The sequence below is a fragment of the Podarcis cretensis genome, assembly GCF_951804945.1.
Source record: "Podarcis cretensis genome assembly, chromosome: 2".
Lineage (NCBI taxonomy): Eukaryota > Metazoa > Chordata > Lepidosauria > Squamata > Lacertidae > Podarcis > Podarcis cretensis.
In genome coordinates this window covers 116,852,291-116,868,795 of record NC_137171.1, presented here as the reverse complement: position 1 = coordinate 116,868,795, position 16,505 = coordinate 116,852,291, and the positions used below count along the sequence as shown (strand labels likewise).

At 46.7% G+C, this 16,505-nt stretch overlaps 1 protein-coding gene across 1 annotated transcript in view; it reads right to left on the bottom strand.

The window, feature by feature from the left end:
• The window catches only part of LOC307206208 (uncharacterized protein), a 44,508-nt gene extending 40,708 nt beyond the window's left edge, over positions 1-3,800 (bottom strand). Inside the window, exon 1 of the mRNA XM_079959110.1 lies at positions 3,657-3,800. The gene's annotated coding sequence lies outside the window, so the exon portion shown is untranslated. The remainder of the gene's footprint in view (positions 1-3,656) is intronic.
• Between the last annotated feature and the right edge of the window lie 12,705 nt (positions 3,801-16,505).

Here is a 16,505-nt window from a genome sequence, read left to right as displayed (position 1 = left end):
CAAAATGGAAAGTTTGTTAGTTATGGCTCATAAGAGACTGCCTGGTTTCATCACAGTTCACCCTCAGGGCCGGCCCAATCATGAGGTAAGCTGGGACAATTAGGTCAGGAAGCAGATGCAGGGAGATATGGGACCAGCACGTTCCCAGCTCCCCTGTTTGTTAGCCTTGCTGCCAGTGCAGGACCACAGCTGGTAAATTTGTGCAACTACCCATGCAGAGTCCTTCTCTTTTCCCCTCTCTCACTAAAGGTTGGGTGGGGGTCCTTCCTGGAGTGATCCATTCTGGTTGTGGGGGCCAGGAGACTGGGGTGGTGGCGGCTAGAGTTTTTAGTTTTAAACTTGGGTCAACTTAGGCTTTAGCATAACTTTGCTGCAGCAATGCATTAAAAACTGTTCCTATTTTTAACCCAGCTTTTCAGGCTGTGATTTAGTCATCTGAACCTGGCCATTATCTTAATAAATCTTGCAGCAACCTTGCAAGGTAGGCCAGTGTTACTCTATTTGAACTGCACATGGCAGTGCTGAGGCTGCAAGACGTGCCAAGATTTCTACCCCAGTGGGGAGCAAAAAGAGCATTTTGGAAATGGAGGAAATTTAGAGGAGGAAAATGGAGGTTGGTGGAAGGACCCCTCTTCTGACATAGCTTCTGCTCTGATGAAATTCCAAGTCCCCTGTGGTTGCTTTATTAAAGTAACAACATCAGGAGATATGATCGCAAACCTCCCATGTGTAAGAAAGTTTGGTCTAGCAAGCCTTTTTAAAATGGATTAGAGAGAAAGTGCAGGGAGGAGGAATATTCACCACCAAAGGTAAACAGAACCTCCATGTCGAGAGGCAGTGGACCTGTGACCTCCAGTGCTGGAAACGCAGGTGAGAGGAGGGCACTTACCTTTCCCAGAAGCCCCTCAGTGTCTGGGAGCAGGGTCTGGTCTGTCCCCCCTGCTCTCCCACTGGGCCACCGACTGGCATCTGCAGCTCCCCTGAAGGAGAGGACACCATCCCCGGAGTGGGGAGAACTGGGAGCCTGTGGGGTTTCCCACCCTGAACGAGGGGGCTGCATCGTCTTCAGGAAATCCTGCTTCTGGGCATCCCACTGCTGCTGCGGCTGCCCCTCCTCTGGCTCCTGCTTAATCTGACATAAATCTGCCCGAGGCAGAAGATCCCTGATGGTCCCAACTTGGCCGGTAGGAGGTTTCTTTCCTTTGCACTCCAGTCTCTCCCTTTGAATGGGTCTCCTGGGTCCCTGCTCTTACATTTTTATGCCACCCTGCTGGAAAAGAAATAAACACAAAGTAAAATAAAACCCAAGAATAAAAACAAAAGGACATTTTTTAACCATTTGCCAGTTTTTGAAATATATTATTACTCTTTCTATTTCTAATGTTCAGGATGTGAATGACAATCTTTATGTCACCCAAACAACTCCACCCAAGGACGAGGGGAAGTTATCCAAAGACTGGGGGAAACGGTTTATGGAAGTACAAATAATTTTTTTTTTGCGGGGGGGGGGGGGAACCAAGGCAGTGGGAGGGAAATCCAAAAACAACCCAGTGAGAGGACTGAGCATGTTCAGTGGACAGGGAATGCTGATCCTGGCTGCAACTTCTAGCATGTTGGAAAGGCAGCAACAAATCTTTGTATATGATTAAGGCTGTGACAGACCCACCTAACATTTAAAGTACATGGCTTCACCCAAGAAATCCTGCCAGCTGCAGTTTGTTAGGGGTGTTGAGAACTCTAGCAATAAACTACAGGTCCCGTGGTTCTCTGGGCGAAGCCACGTGCTTTAAATGTATGGGATCTGCACAGCCCAAGAAACTGACAAAAGGAATATTGAACAACAAAATCAAACAACCCACTCCAAAATATTTTATATTTGATGGTCATAAACTCTCTTGACTGAAGACACTCTAACTTGCAGTCCATTGGCTGCATATGGCTTCCCAAGCCACAGGGTGTGTCCTGCTAGTCCCTGCCGTTTCCATCTCCTGATCTGATCATAGGATGAAGATCTCTGTCTGTCCTGGAGAGAAAGATGCCTAAGGGTCCTTAGAGAGATCTTTTCAACTCCAATTTCAGCACAAACCAGCACAGTGCTGAAATGGGGCAAAAGGAAAATAAATGATCCCTCTGGCTGCTCTTTAAAGAGGATTTCTAAAGAACAATCTGAAGGGTCTTTTTCCCACAGATCTCCTTGCTAATTCAGAAGGGTCTTGTTGTGCTCTTATTTTTCCTCCCCCCCCAAGACTGGGGTTGGAAGGTCTAAACATGCTGATTGAGTTTGCAAGACTTGTATGTATGCTAGATGGCATGTCTGGTCAGTGTGTGCAGCACCTCTGGCGTGTGTGCATGTGACTTTATGGTCTGCATCTCTTTTCTGTGTGCGCATGCATGTGCATACATTGGCCACAAAGCTCACTGGAATGTGGCCTCCAGAATCAATGCAGCTTTAAGCCCAAAAATGTTCCTCCTGCTCTATCAGAAAGAACAATCAAATCTGAGACTATCAAGAGGAGAGAACTCCTGGATCTACAGAGTTAATGTTCTCAACATCCTATGGACACAAACTGCAACGAGATTTCCCTTTAATTGCTTTGAGAATTTTTTCCTTAAAAATATGAAGCAGTATATAAATGAAATGAGTAATAATCTGAACATGAATAGCTAATTTCAATTTCGCCTTCCTCAGTCTTTAACAATACTGTCTTCAACGTTTTTATTATCATTAATTCATTTCCATATGCCACACTTCTTAAGAATCCTCCTTTCCTCTGCATTCTCTAAACTGTCACCCACTTCAACCCTCAGCCTTCAACTCTGCTGCCTTACTGAGGAAGGTGGAAATAAAACAATTAATGAATAAATAAGTCTCACTTATTTACATGCAGACACAAGAGGCCACTAGCTTTGACAGCTTGGGAAAAGATCAGATGCGTTCTCCGGGAAATAGATCTATTAGCTGTTTTATTAGCCGTGACAGAACAACAGAACCTCCATGTGTAGGCACAGTGTACCTTGATTTGGGGAAAACAAAAGAAGCCATTTCCTTGCTAAATGAATCTGATGCACATCATTGCCACAAGATGCAGTGATGGTGGTGGCGGCTAAGAGTGCTTTAGAAGGCGACCAATTCACGAAGGAGGGCAATAGGTTTATCAATGGCACTGGCAGTGGAAGGGGGGCAGGAGTAGTGGCCTGCAAAGGGTGTCAGGGGGCTGCACAGGAAGAGCCCCCCCTCGTGCTGCACTGCTCTTCCATTCCCCCCCCTGCCTCCCCTTCCCTCTCCGCCGTGGGGAGGACCCTGGAAGAGGACGGGGCTCCCTGCAGAGGGACAGGGAGAGGGCCGGCAAAAGCCCCAGCTCCGCCGCTGATCCGTGAGCGACTCTATGCATCGTCCACCGGGAAGCAGCAGCTGCCTTGGAGCCCTCATTCTGCCCCTTGAGCTCCGGACTGAAGGGAGCAGCTCCCCAGGGTCTCCGGCAGGGTCCGTGCCAGCCTGAGCCAGAGATGTTTGCCCCTGTGCCCTCCTGCAGATGCCCTGCCCCTCAGCTGCGCCCCTTCCCCTTCCTGCCCGCTTGGGGGGGGGGCGCCCTGCAGCCTCTGACTCCGCTCGGGGCCTGATCCTGCCAGGCCCACCTGCTCTCCGCCTCCTGCACCTCGGACTCCTCGCTCCGTCCCTGCAGCGGAATCCGGCTCCTCTCCGGGGAAACTCGCCAGGCCACGGGGCCGCTGCTCCTCCGCTCTCCTCGGCGGGGGACAGGAAAGTGCAGCCGCTCTCGAGTCCCCCTGGCTGGCCCCCTTTCCTGCCTCTCTGGGCATCGGAGCTCGCTGGCTGTGGGTTGGGCCCTGGGGGGCTGCGAGGCTGGATGCGCCCCCTTGCGCTGTCCCTCAAAATTTATCCTATCATTGGAATCTACCTGGCATCTTCTCGGATATCCAGAATGTTGCACAAATAAGTCTCCTTGTGATCTGATGTGCAGTCACTGGTTTCCTTATCAGCAAATATTTTCAGAAAGCTGGGACGATGCCACCCTGCAGCCATAGCTGTCAATTTTCAGATTTGAAAATAAGGGATCAGCAGCCTCACCTGTCCCGGGGACAGTCTACTGGATATCTAACAGTCCGGGATAGCAGCTGGAATTGGCACTGGAATAAGGGAATTTCCCGCAAAGAAAGGGAAGGTTAACAGCTATGCCTGCAGCCCGAATGTGTAGCTGGAGGAGGCAGTCCAGTTCCCAGCTCTGCTGGTTGGGATCATGAAATCACTTAGCTCCAGCAACCGACCTTTCCAAACCCTCCAACATTTCTCTGATGAAAATAGGAACATCCCATTCCATAAATATAATTTTCCTATTTATATACCGCACATCTTATTACGTTGCCCCAGCCACTCTGGGAAGTTTCCAACATATATAAAAAACATAATAAAACATTAAACATTTTCAAACGTCCCTATACAGGATTGCCTTGTCAGATGCCCGGGGGTCGGATAACTCCATTCCCTCCAGCATTTCTTCAATGAAAATAGGGAGACCCTAAGGAGAAGCGGGACATTCTGGAATCAAATCAGAAACCAGGACGGCTTCTCTAAATCAGGGACATCCGTGGAAAATAGTGACACTTGGAGGGTTTCTCCTTCCCTGATTTTTCATTCACTGCCTCTGGTCTCCTGCATCCATTTAGCAGAGGAGGGGAGCGGTTTTGGCCTTCATACTTCTCCACCCCCCACCCCACCCCCAATATAACCAAAATCACACACACCATTTTGGAGTGAGGACCAAAAAAATAAAATCATTTTATTATTTTATTACTTATTTTTGCAGTTCAATCTACCGTATCTATAAATTTTATTGTTTATAGCCAATGGCCACCACAATACAATATGAGCACAAATCACACAGCTGCAAAACAAAAGCCATTGCATGCTCCAGACCAGGATAAATCTATAGCGTCCAAAATTAATTTTCACATTTCTTTCAATGGGAAGGATATAGGGCAGCAGAGTCCAGGTGGTGAGGTCCAGATTAGAGTTTCTATCATCTTTGACTGTCTGCCCTGTGGCTGAAGCTGATGGGAACTGGACAACAACATCTGGGGACATCTCAATGGTTATTCTGTGATATACAGAATCTACAAAGGATTAAGGCACTGATCCAGAAGAGAATGAACTGAGAAGAGGCCCCACTGAATTATCTGAAGTGAAGCAGAGGAAGATCATTATGTAATAATAATAATAATAATAATAATTTATTATTTATACCCCGCCCATCTGGCTGAGTTTCCCCAGCCACTCTGGGCAGCTTCCAATCAAGTGTTAAAAACAGTACAGCATTAAATATTAAAAACTTCCCTAAACAGGGCTGCCTTCAGATGTCTTTTAAACATAGGATAGCTGCTTATTTCCTTCACATCTGAAGGGAGGGTGTTTCACAGGGTGGGCGCCACTACAGAGAAGGCCCCCTGTCTGGTTCCCTGTAACCTCACTTCTCACAATGAGGGAACCACCAGAAGGCCCTCGGCTCTGGATCTCAGTATCCGGGCTGAATGATGGGGGTGGAGATGCTCCTACAGGTATACAGGACCAAGGCCGTTTAAGGCTTTAAATGTCAGCACCAACACTTTGAAGTGTGCTCAGAAACGTACTGGGAGCCAATGCAGATCTCTCAAGACCGGTGTTATGTGGTCCCGGCGGCCACTAAATGTTAATAAGCAGAAACCTGTGCAGAAACAGAGACAATACGGCTGATGTGAAAGAAAAATGTTTCATAACAAACTATAAGAGAATTCAAGGGAGAACGTGCCCGTGTTTGAATAAGCAGAAGATTGTACAGTGGTACCTCGGGTTACATACACTTCAGGTTACAGACTCCTCTTCTATTCTTCTCAGTTATATGATTATGAAAGTAAAGTTCTTTTGAATAGCAAGAGTCTGGCCACTGTATAGTCTGTAAAAAGGAACTATCAACTAGAATAACTATTTGGCTTCCTAACTGTAAGCTACTCTGTTACTTTGGATATCATAAAAATTCAAAGACAGACAGACTTTAATGTTGTATACAGTGTAAGGCTGAGGAATTGAGAGGTGGGGAGAGCAAGCGGAGGGGGGAGGGGTAGTACACTTTCATTATTTTACGAAGTTCATATGCAAGGTGTTTGTGTCAGTGTGACATGGGTAGCTTCTCTTCCTTTTCATTTATTAGTTTTCATTGGCAGTGAGAAAGATCGGGGGCCCCAGGGCATAGTTGGTTGCCTTCAGTTGACTGCAGTAAAGGTGGCGGAGGCTGAACCATTTTGAGGAAGAGATAGTTGTAATTCTTGGTTTGGTCCTTCAAGTAAAGGTAAAGGTAAAGGGACCCCTGACCATTAGACCCAGTTGTAGACAACTCTGGGATTGCGGCGTTCATCTCACTTTACTGGCCGACGGAGCCGGCGTACAGCTTCTGGGTCATGTGGCCAGCATGACTAAACTACTTCTGGTGAACCAGAGCAGCGCACAGAAACGCAGTTTACCTTCCCGCCGGAGCGGTACCTTAATTGGCCTGGGAGCCGAGCCAGAGCTGCCAAGATAAGGACTCTTTGAGGTAAAGAGAGAGGCTCGGGCTCAAGGAAAACCTGAAATGGAATTTTTCCAAGCTGCGGAATGCCCTAAGTTAAATGAAAAAAATGATCAGACCAGGGCAAAATGGTGTGAGAGTTTGCTGCGTCAGTATGGAGTATGGCATACTGTGTCTCAAGCCCCTCCAGTTCCTCTGACAGATAGATGGAGGGCCCAGGATTCGAGGGCCATTGACATAATCGTCTTGTCCGTCTCTCTAGAGGAAATAAAAATGCTTGCTGGCAACGTGACGGCACCTAAGATGTGGAATGCTTTGAAAGCTGCCCATCTGCCAATCGTCCCAGTTCAGAGTCTGAATTCCCAGGGTGTGAGTGCATCGGAGGTCCTGGCTGTTTCCCAGAATGCGAGTGAATGCAGGGATGCAGAGGGCACCGGTTGCAAACTGCAGAGGGAGCAGACTGTGATGTCAGCCCAGGCAGCATTCCAGCCTCCAGGGGGAGCCAAGGAGTCGGCAGCTGAGAGCTCTGTTTCTCGTGGGAACCAAGGTCATCGTCTTTGCAGAGGCCGGAAGGCCAGAGGTAAACAAAGACAGATGCCTGCAGATGGCCCGAAGCAGAGGGGGGGTGAAGAGCCCACGCCAGTGGAAAACAAAGCGTTGTTTGCTGGCACTGCTTCACCAAAGGCTAAAGGCAAGTCTGATGGCCAGGAGCAGGGGGACAAGCTGCAAAAGCCTACGCCGGTGGAAAACAAGGTTTTGCTTGCTGAAAAGACTGCTCCAAAAGCCAGGTTTATTGTGGACTCAGGCGCCAAGCGCCATTTATCAAAGGATAGACACCTGTTTATCTCCTTCACACTGCAAGACGGAGAGATCCACCTGGCTGATGGAAGGACGTTGCAAATTGCAGGAGAAGGGACTGTTAAACTTGCAAGTTTGCATACAACCATCAGTAATGTACTTTATGTTCCAGGAGCTGCAGACAATTTGCTAAGTGTCCCACAGCTGACTGGGCGTGGTTTTGAGATTTCCTTCAAGAGGAGCGTCTGTGTCATCAGGAAAGGCAAAGAGTGTTATTCTAAAGCAGCAATGCTGCAGCAAGCAAAGGCTCCAGCTGCCAAGTCAGCTGCTTGTGGCTGCAAAGCCAGACAGGATGTATGTGACTGTTGCCATGGAAACAAAGGGGCAGTCCATTCTGTACTGAGCACCGGATGTTAGCTCAGTGTGTGTGTCATATGACCTGTACAGGATGTACATGGGTGGAGTTTGGAGTTTTTCTCTGTTTGTTGAACAGAGCAGACATGTTTTCTCTGTACTGAAGTGAAAGACAGGAATAAAAGAATGTAAGATACATTTCTGTCTGTGTCTGATTCCCCTCCCTGGGGATATGCTGGAGAGCAGGGAGGAGGAGAGCAATTGGTGTGTTTTCCTCACAGCCTGAGGAAAATCGCCGGAACGGACCTCGTGTGTTTTTCCTACCGGGAGTCGCCGGAGGGAGGTCGAAAGAATTCAGCCGGTGCCTGGAGAGATAGGCACATACCTCTGACCGAGCCTGAATTCTGATATTGGTAGCAGTTGACGGTTGCTACGATCCATGGGAGTCTGCATCAAGGAGACTGTATTCATCCCTCTCCATGGAAGCCTGAGATGGAAGCTGATTCTCTGCAGCCAGAAGCTGACCAGAGGAAGCTGAAAGCCAAGCTACGGAGCCCAGGTATGAGATTTTCGGGCTTAAAAGTGTGAATGCAGATGGATTAATTCTCTGCTTCATGGGAGCAACGTTTGGGAAAAACAGCTCCGAGAGAGAAGAGTCTGCATTCCAAACATTCCTGTGGTTTTTCCTGTCCAAGGAAAGGAATGTGGTTGCTTAGCAACGCAGATAAGGGCTGGATGTCAGGCTGTGCTCGGAGAAGCAAAAACAGCTCGTGTTTTGACTAGGCCTTTACAAAGGAACTGTTGGAAAGGGACTTTCCAAGCAGCCAGTGTTATTGCTGCCAGGTGCACAGAGTGTAAACAAGCCAGCTATTGGATTTTAGAGGCTTGTGCTTGAGAGTCAATGCAAGGACTCAAAATGGATGCCAAGAAAGGGGGGGGGCCTGCCTTCTCCACCCCTTTTGACCAGTGACAATTATGCATCTTGGTCTATTAAGATGAAGGCCTTGCTGCAGAATCAGAGACTGTTTGGGGTGAAAGAGAACCCCATCCCTGCCGCACCAACGCGTCCTTGGGAGTCACAGGATGTGAAGGCCAGAACTGCTATAATTCTGTGCGTGTCAGACTCTCAGCTTATTCATATACAAAATTTACCGCACGCGAAAGATGTTTGGGACACGCTGAGAAGGACACATCAGAGAGATGCAGGTTCTTCAGCGTTGCTGTATTTTGAAAAGCTGACTAACCTGAGGCTTGCGCCTGGTGGAGATGTTCAAGCGCACCTGACGGAAATGAAATTTCTGCGTCAGCAGATGGTGGAACGCAATTTCCGTCTGCAGGAGGAAGTGTTTTGCTTCATGGTGATCAACAGCCTGAATCGGACTTACAAAACTGTTGCCAGTCAGCTGGGGTCTCTCCCAGCGCAAGATCTAACGTCGGACAGGGTCTTTGCCGTGGTTCTGAATGAACATGACAGACTTGCCGCCCTGGAAGTGAAGGACAGGGGGAGACAAGAACGGAGTTCTAACACCCCCACTGCTGTAGCTACTGGAGGAGACGCCGTAGCTTTGAACGTTGTCCGATGCCACAATTGTGCACAGACTGGGCATCTTCAGCGGTACTGCAAGAAGCCACGTCAGAACAAGGGAAGCTCCACGAAGTCTGAGGCGTCAGGCAGAAGTCATGCCAAGTCACAGGCGAAGCCTGCAAAGGCTTTGATGTCCCTAAAAGCCACACCACAAGTGGGGAATTCCTTCGTTTTAGACACGGGAGCGACGGTTCACATGACCCATCGCAGGGATTTGTTTTCGTCGTTTAAGAAGCAAAGCTTCGTTGTACAACAAGCCAACGGTCAAGAGCTGGAAGCCACCGGAATTGGGACTGTGTATCTTAAAAGTCTGAACTTGACTATAAACAATGTTTATTTGGTTCCAGAGTTGAAGTACAATCTGCTCAGCGTTTCGCAGATTGCCAAGAATGGACTAAAACTGTCCTATGATGATCAACACTGCGAGATCTACAAAGATGGAGAGTTGTATCTTTCTGCCAAAGAGAAAGATGGACTGTATTTGTTGACTTTTGATCAAAGTGATTACATGGAATGTAATTCTTGTGATTCTAACATGATTTCTTTTGCAGGTGTAGCTGAGAAGAACGCCAAGCAGGTCACCTCGAGGGTCGACAAGGCATTTCAGCGGGTGTATGCTGATGTGATTGGTCCTTTAGCACCATCTAGAGGCAATGCAAAGTATTACCTAATATGTGTTGATTCTTTTACCAGTTTTGTCTGGATTTATCTTTTGGAGAGACCGAAAGAAGCCTTAGAAAGGTTTAAAGAGTTTTGTGACAAGGTTAAAAATATGCATGATGCTGACATAGATTGTCTTTGCACAGATGAGAAGCCAATTTTTCTCTTACAGGATTTCCAGAGGTTCCTGAAGAAGAAAGGGATAAGACACAAAATTGCTAGTTCCGAAGAAGCTTGGAACAGATGTGTCTGTGTTAGGGTGAACAAAGAATTGCAAAAGGGAATGGAAGCGCAATTGCTTAGTTCACGTCTGTCACATGAGTACTGGGCTGAGTCGCTAATGTCATATTGTTACACGTGGTTGAGAAAGGTTTCAAAAGACTTGGGATGTTCTCCTTTTGAGAAACTGTTCCACAGAAAACCTTCTGTTGCCCATTTCAAGGTTTTCGGGTCTCATGTGAGAACAGAAGCTCCAGGTGGAGTAAAGAATGCCAGAGGCATTTTTGTGGGTTATGAAAAGGGTCTCTACAGAGTAATTTTGTCTGAATCTGGTAAGGTGATTCTCACAAAATTTCTAGAGAGTGCTCCTGAACAGGAGAGAGTGATTGTTCACACATTTCCCACAGGTGATGATGATGATTCTGATGATGATGATGATGATGATGATGATGAGTTTGATCTTATTGAGTTCAGTAGTACTGATGATGACAGCGATAGCTCAGACAGCTCAGTTGTCACAGTCATTGAGAAGAAATCTCACACAATGACTAGACCCTCAGAAGAGGAGGATGAACCACTGATTAAGCTTAGTACTGGTTCTCCAGAGAGTTCAGAGGCTGAACCAGAAAGCAAGGGAGAGCAGCACCTCTTACGGAGGTCTGAAAGAGCAACGAAGGGTGTACCACCCAAGAGGTATTCAAAAGAGTTTGCAAACCTAACTATTGCATGTGTTGCTGTTGTAAACGACCAAGGTCGAATTGAAGTTGTGTCTGAGTCAGAGACAAAGGCACAACAGAGAGTTGCTAACCAAGGTAATGCAGAAGCACTCATTCCTTGGAAGTCACACAACCAGAGAGGTACATTGGTAAAACCAGTGGCGGGTAGTTCCAAGGGTGGAACTGAAACAACAGGGGAGTGTTATAAGTATAACAACTGTTTGTTTTCTTCTCTGGATGACGCTTTGCTCGCAGCACGCATTGATACTTTAGGGGGAGTATGTTATTCTAAAGCAGCAATGCTGCAGCAAGCAAAGGCTCCAGCTGCCAAGTCAGCTGCTTGTGGTTGCAAAGCCAGACAGGATGTATGTGACTGTTGCCATGGAAACAAAGGGGCAGTCCATTCTGTACTGAGCACCGGATGTTAGCTCAGTGTGTGTGTCATATGACCTGTACAGGATGTACATGGGTGGAGTTTGGAGTTTTTCTCTGTTTGTTGAACAGAGCAGACATGTTTTCTCTGTACTGAAGTGAAAGACAGGAATAAAAGAATGTAAGATACATTTCTGTCTGTGTCTGATTCCCCTCCCTGGGGATATGCTGGAGAGCAGGGAGGAGGAGAGCAATTGGTGTGTTTTCCTCACAGCCTGAGGAAAATCGCCGGAACGGACCTCGTGTGTTTTTCCTACCGGGAGTCGCCGGAGGGAGGTCGAAAGAATTCAGCCGGTGCCTGGAGAGATAGGCACATACCTCTGACCGAGCCTGAATTCTGACAAAGAGGACGTTTTGCATGCAAAGTTTATGGATGGTTTATTCTGTATAACTTATGATGACAATGCTGTTGTGTCTAATGCTGATTCTTGTTGTGTTGCACAAACTAACAAAGTTCTTCATGCAGGATGCATTCACGATGCACATCGAAGATTTTGTCACCTCTCTTGGCAAGCGCTAGCCAAGATGCCAGAGTTGGTTGAAGGTTTGAACATCAAACCTTGTAAGTATCACATGAAATGTGTATCTTGTGCAGAGAACAAGGTGAAGGTTGCTCCAAAAGGCAAGGAGTCTAGCAGGCAGGCTTCCAAACCCTACCAGCTAGTGCACGCAGACCTGGTTGGTCCACTTGCGCCATCTTTGGGAGGAGCAAGGTACTTCATGGTTCTAATTGATTCTTTTTCCAGGTACATTCATGTGTTTATGCTTGAGCAGAAATCGCAAGCATTCCCTAAGTTCAAGGCATTCTGTGCTTGGCTGGAGAATGTTCGTGGTAAACGTATCGGCTGTCTTTTTACCGATCAGGGTGGGGAGTTCACTTCTCAGCAGTTTGAAGCTTTCCTGACTGAGAAGGGAATCCAGCATGACTTGTCAACGCCTAGATCGCCATGGATGAATGGACTTGCGGAGCGAGCAAATCAAACTTTGCTTCAAGGCCTGAAAACCTTGTTGCATGATGCCAACCTCCCTGAGAAGTTTTGGGGGGAAGCTCTGTCAACGGTTGTTTATACCGTTAATCGGAGACTGTCATCACCCATAGGTTGCACTCCGTACGAGAAGATGTTTGGTAAGAAACCGAACGTCAAGCACATGAAAATCTTTGGTTCTGACATGTGGGTACACACCCCACAAAGCAACAAGCTTGGGAAGCGTGGGGCACATGGTTTGTTCATGGGGTATGAGAAAGGTGCATACAGGATATGGATGACTAACTCTAAGTCCATTAAGTTCACCAAGAGTGTTGAGTACAATCCAAAGTGGGGGGAAAATGTGGGAATTTTCCAGAGTTACCCAGAGGAGGATGGAGGTGGTGTGCACAAACCAGATAATGTTGAGAAAGCTGAGGATGAGGATGATGATGATGATGATCAGAGTTCGGATTCCAGTTCAGTTGGTGGCGCTGCTGCTGTCAGTGACAGTGATGACACAGCAGACTGCAAGAGCGCAAAGGCCTCAGTCAGACCATCTGATGCGTCTGACAATGAACTGGAAGAACCGCTGTTCACCATTGGTCACTTTTCTCCTAAGAAGGAGGAGATGAATCCAGAAGACTTACGTCTAGTTCGCAGGTCTGAAAGGGCGACCAAAGCCAGACCTCCAAAGAGATTTGCTGATGAGTTTGCTAAGACGGCAACTGCTGTTCTTAGTAGCTCAGAGAAGGTGTGGGAACCTTCAAGCTTCAAAGAGGTTCAGGAGTTAACCTCTAAAGATGCTGAGCCTTGGCTAAATGGCATGAAGGCTGAAGTTGATTCCTTGAATAGGAACCAAACTTGGGAATTGGTACCGGTAGTCCCAGGAATGAGACTGGTTGGCAGCAAATGGGTCTTCAAGGCCAAGACAGATCAGAATGGCGAGGTTGTCAGACACAAAGCCAGATTGGTTGCCAGAGGTTTTTCACAGGTACCAGAACAGGATTACCACGAGACCTACTCGCCCACCGTCAAATATGAGAGCATTCGGCTGATGCTCAAGATAGCTGCAGAGGAGAAACTGCATGTTTCCCATCATGACATTAATACAGCTTTTTTGTATGGGATTTTGGAGGAGCAGCTGTACATGCTTCCACCTGATGGAATGCAGATACAGAAGGGAATGGTCTGTAAACTGCGGAAATCCTTATATGGTCTCAAGCAGAGTGCCAGGTGTTGGAACACAAAACTCACTGAGACATTGCTTTCTCTAGGTTTTCACCAGGGCAAAGCTGATCCATGTGTGTTTATCAAGGAGGAGGGGCAAAACAAACTGTATTGTTTATGTTTTGTTGATGATCTTTTGATGTTTTGGAAAAATCAGGCTTTTTACCAAAGCACCCTAGCTCAACTGAAGGAGCACTTTGACATGAAGGATCTTGGTGAGGTATCCAACTATCTTTCTCTGCAGGTGGAGAGGGACCAAACAGGTAATTTTCTGGTACACCAGACACAGAAAATTGCTGATGTATTAACCAGGTTGAATTTGGTTGATGCAAACCCAGCAGACACACCGATGGTGACAGGTTACCAGGTAGATGGTACTGCTGAAGCGTTTTCTGACACTACGCTGTACAGATGCATTCTAGGCAAGTTGAATTTCATTGCTAGATGCTCAAGACCTTCCAGTAGCACCTTAAAGACCAACTAAGTTAGTTCTTGGTATGAGCTTTCGTGTGCATGCACACTTCTTCAGATACACACATGCATGCACACAAAAGCTCATACCAAGAACTAACTTAGTTGGTCTTTAAGGTGCTACTGGAAGGAAATTTTTGTTTTGTTTTGACTATGGCAGACCAACACGGCTACCTATCTGTAACTGCTCAAGACCTGACATTGCTGTAAGCACTAACCTGCTTAGCAGACATGCTAACAATTTTACTGTTCAGGATTGGAAAGCTCTGAAGCGCATAGCCCGCTATTTGAAAGGGACTATGCACTACAGGCTGAGGTTCACCAGTCAGAAGACTGGAGGTCTTGAAATCTTTGCAGATGCAAGTTTTGGAAGTGACACCACGGATGGTACAAGCACTTCTGGAGTGTGCTACATGTACAACCACTGTCTGTTTGACTGGCTGTGCAAAAAGCAGACGACAGTGAGCCTACGTTCCTGTGAAGCAGAACTCAATGCTTTGTCATTTTCACTCATGGATTGTGAATGGTTGATGCAACTGTTTAAGGACATTGGGGTTACTGTGAAATGTCCTGTACAAGTGTATCAAGACAATAGATCCTGTTTGGCTTTGCTGAACTCAGAGAGTTGCAAGCAAAGAACCAAGTACTTGCAGATTAAGCTACATCGTGCAAGAGAGTGTATTCAGAAAGGACTGATTCAGGTGTCCTACATGGCAGGAAATGAAATTCCTGCTGATCTGTTGTCTAAGGTTGTTAACAGAGAACAACTTAAGGTTTACGTACAGAGGTTGCAATTGGGTTGAACCACAGGTACTACAGGTTACACGGAAAGGGGGAGGATGTTAGGATATTTCCGTTCCACCTTAAGAGAGCAGGCTTGTGAGTCACAGAGTCTGCGCATTTCCTTTTACAGGATGTTTATGTTTGCTATTGCTTTCGTTTTCTCTCTCTCTGCGCCAGAACACACTAGCAGGCAGTCATGTTTGTTCTTTGTTCTGACCAACGCTGAATAAACATTCTAAATTATACTCTCCTGAGTGCAACTTTTGCTGTGTGAATTCTGCTGACAGAGTGTGCACCAGCCCAAGAATGTGGCAAGCTATTTCTTAGGCTTCGTGTCGCTAATTGCTGATACTGAATCTACGGGAGGTCGATGGATCGTCCGGCAGCCGGCATGGGGGCTCAGATGGACTTTATCTCCCTGGCAGTATCCCAACAGTTCCGTGTGCTACGCTGGCTCGCCAGATGCGGCTTGTCACGCTGGCCACGTGACCCGGAAGTGTCTGCGGACAGCGCTGGCTCCCGGCCTATAGAGTGAGATGAGCGCACAACCCTAGAGTCTGGCAAGACTGGCCCGTACGGGCAGGGGTACCTTTACTTTACCTTTACAACAATGCTGTATATTGCTCCCCGCTTATTTAACTTATATGCGGAATTCAACATGCGAAAGGCTTGAGTGGATGAATCCCAAGCCAGAATTAAGATTGCCGGAAGAAATATCAACAACCTCAGATATGCAGATGACACAACCTTGATGGCAGAAAGCGAGGAGGAATTAACCTCTTAATGAGGGTGAAAGAGGAGACCGCAAAATATGGTCTGAAGCTCAACATCAAAAAACCGAAGATGATGGCCACTGGTCCCATCACCTCCTGGCAAATAGAAGAGGAAGAAATGGAGGCAGTGAGAGATTTTACTTTCTTGGGCTCCATGATCACTGCAGATGGTGACAGCAGTCACGAAATTAAAAAGCGCCTGCTTCTTGGGAGAAAAGCAATGACAAACCTAGACAGCATCTTAAAAAGCAGAGATATCACCTTGCCAACAAAGGTCCGTATAGTTAAAGCTATGGTTTTCCCAGTAGTGATGTATGGAAGTGAGAGCCGGACCATAAAGAAGGCTGATCAATGGAGAATTGATGCTTTTGAATTATGGTGCTGGAGGGAACACGACAAGGTTCCCAATTTCCCTATTGCTTTTTATATCGGTCCTGGAGGTTCTCTTAAATATGATTGGAAGGGACCAGTTGGTTAACGTTATACAAGTCGGAGCCAAACAGTACAAATTGAAAGCATTTCCTGGTGATCTAGTATTGACATTACAGGAGCCAGAATCTAGTACTAAAAGAGTATTGGAACTGATTCAAGAATTTGGTCAGGTTGCAGGATTCAAGTTGAGTAAGTTAAAAACTAAGGTTTTAGAGAAAAATCTAACAGTGACTGAGAGGGAGAGGTTTCAGAAGGAGACAGGTTTAACATTGGTTAAGAGAGTGAAATACCTGGGGGTTAATATGACTGCCAAGAATGTGAATTTATTCAAAGATAATTATGAAAAATGCTGGACGGAAGTGAAAAAGGATTTAGAAATATGGTCTAATCTGAAGCTTTCATTGCTAGGCCGTATTGCTGTGATAAAAATGAATGTATTGCCAAGAAGTGGCAGAGAGATATTTCTAGATTTGTCTGGCAGGGCAAGAAGCCCAGAATAAAATTTAAAATACTAACTGATGCAAAAGAAAGAG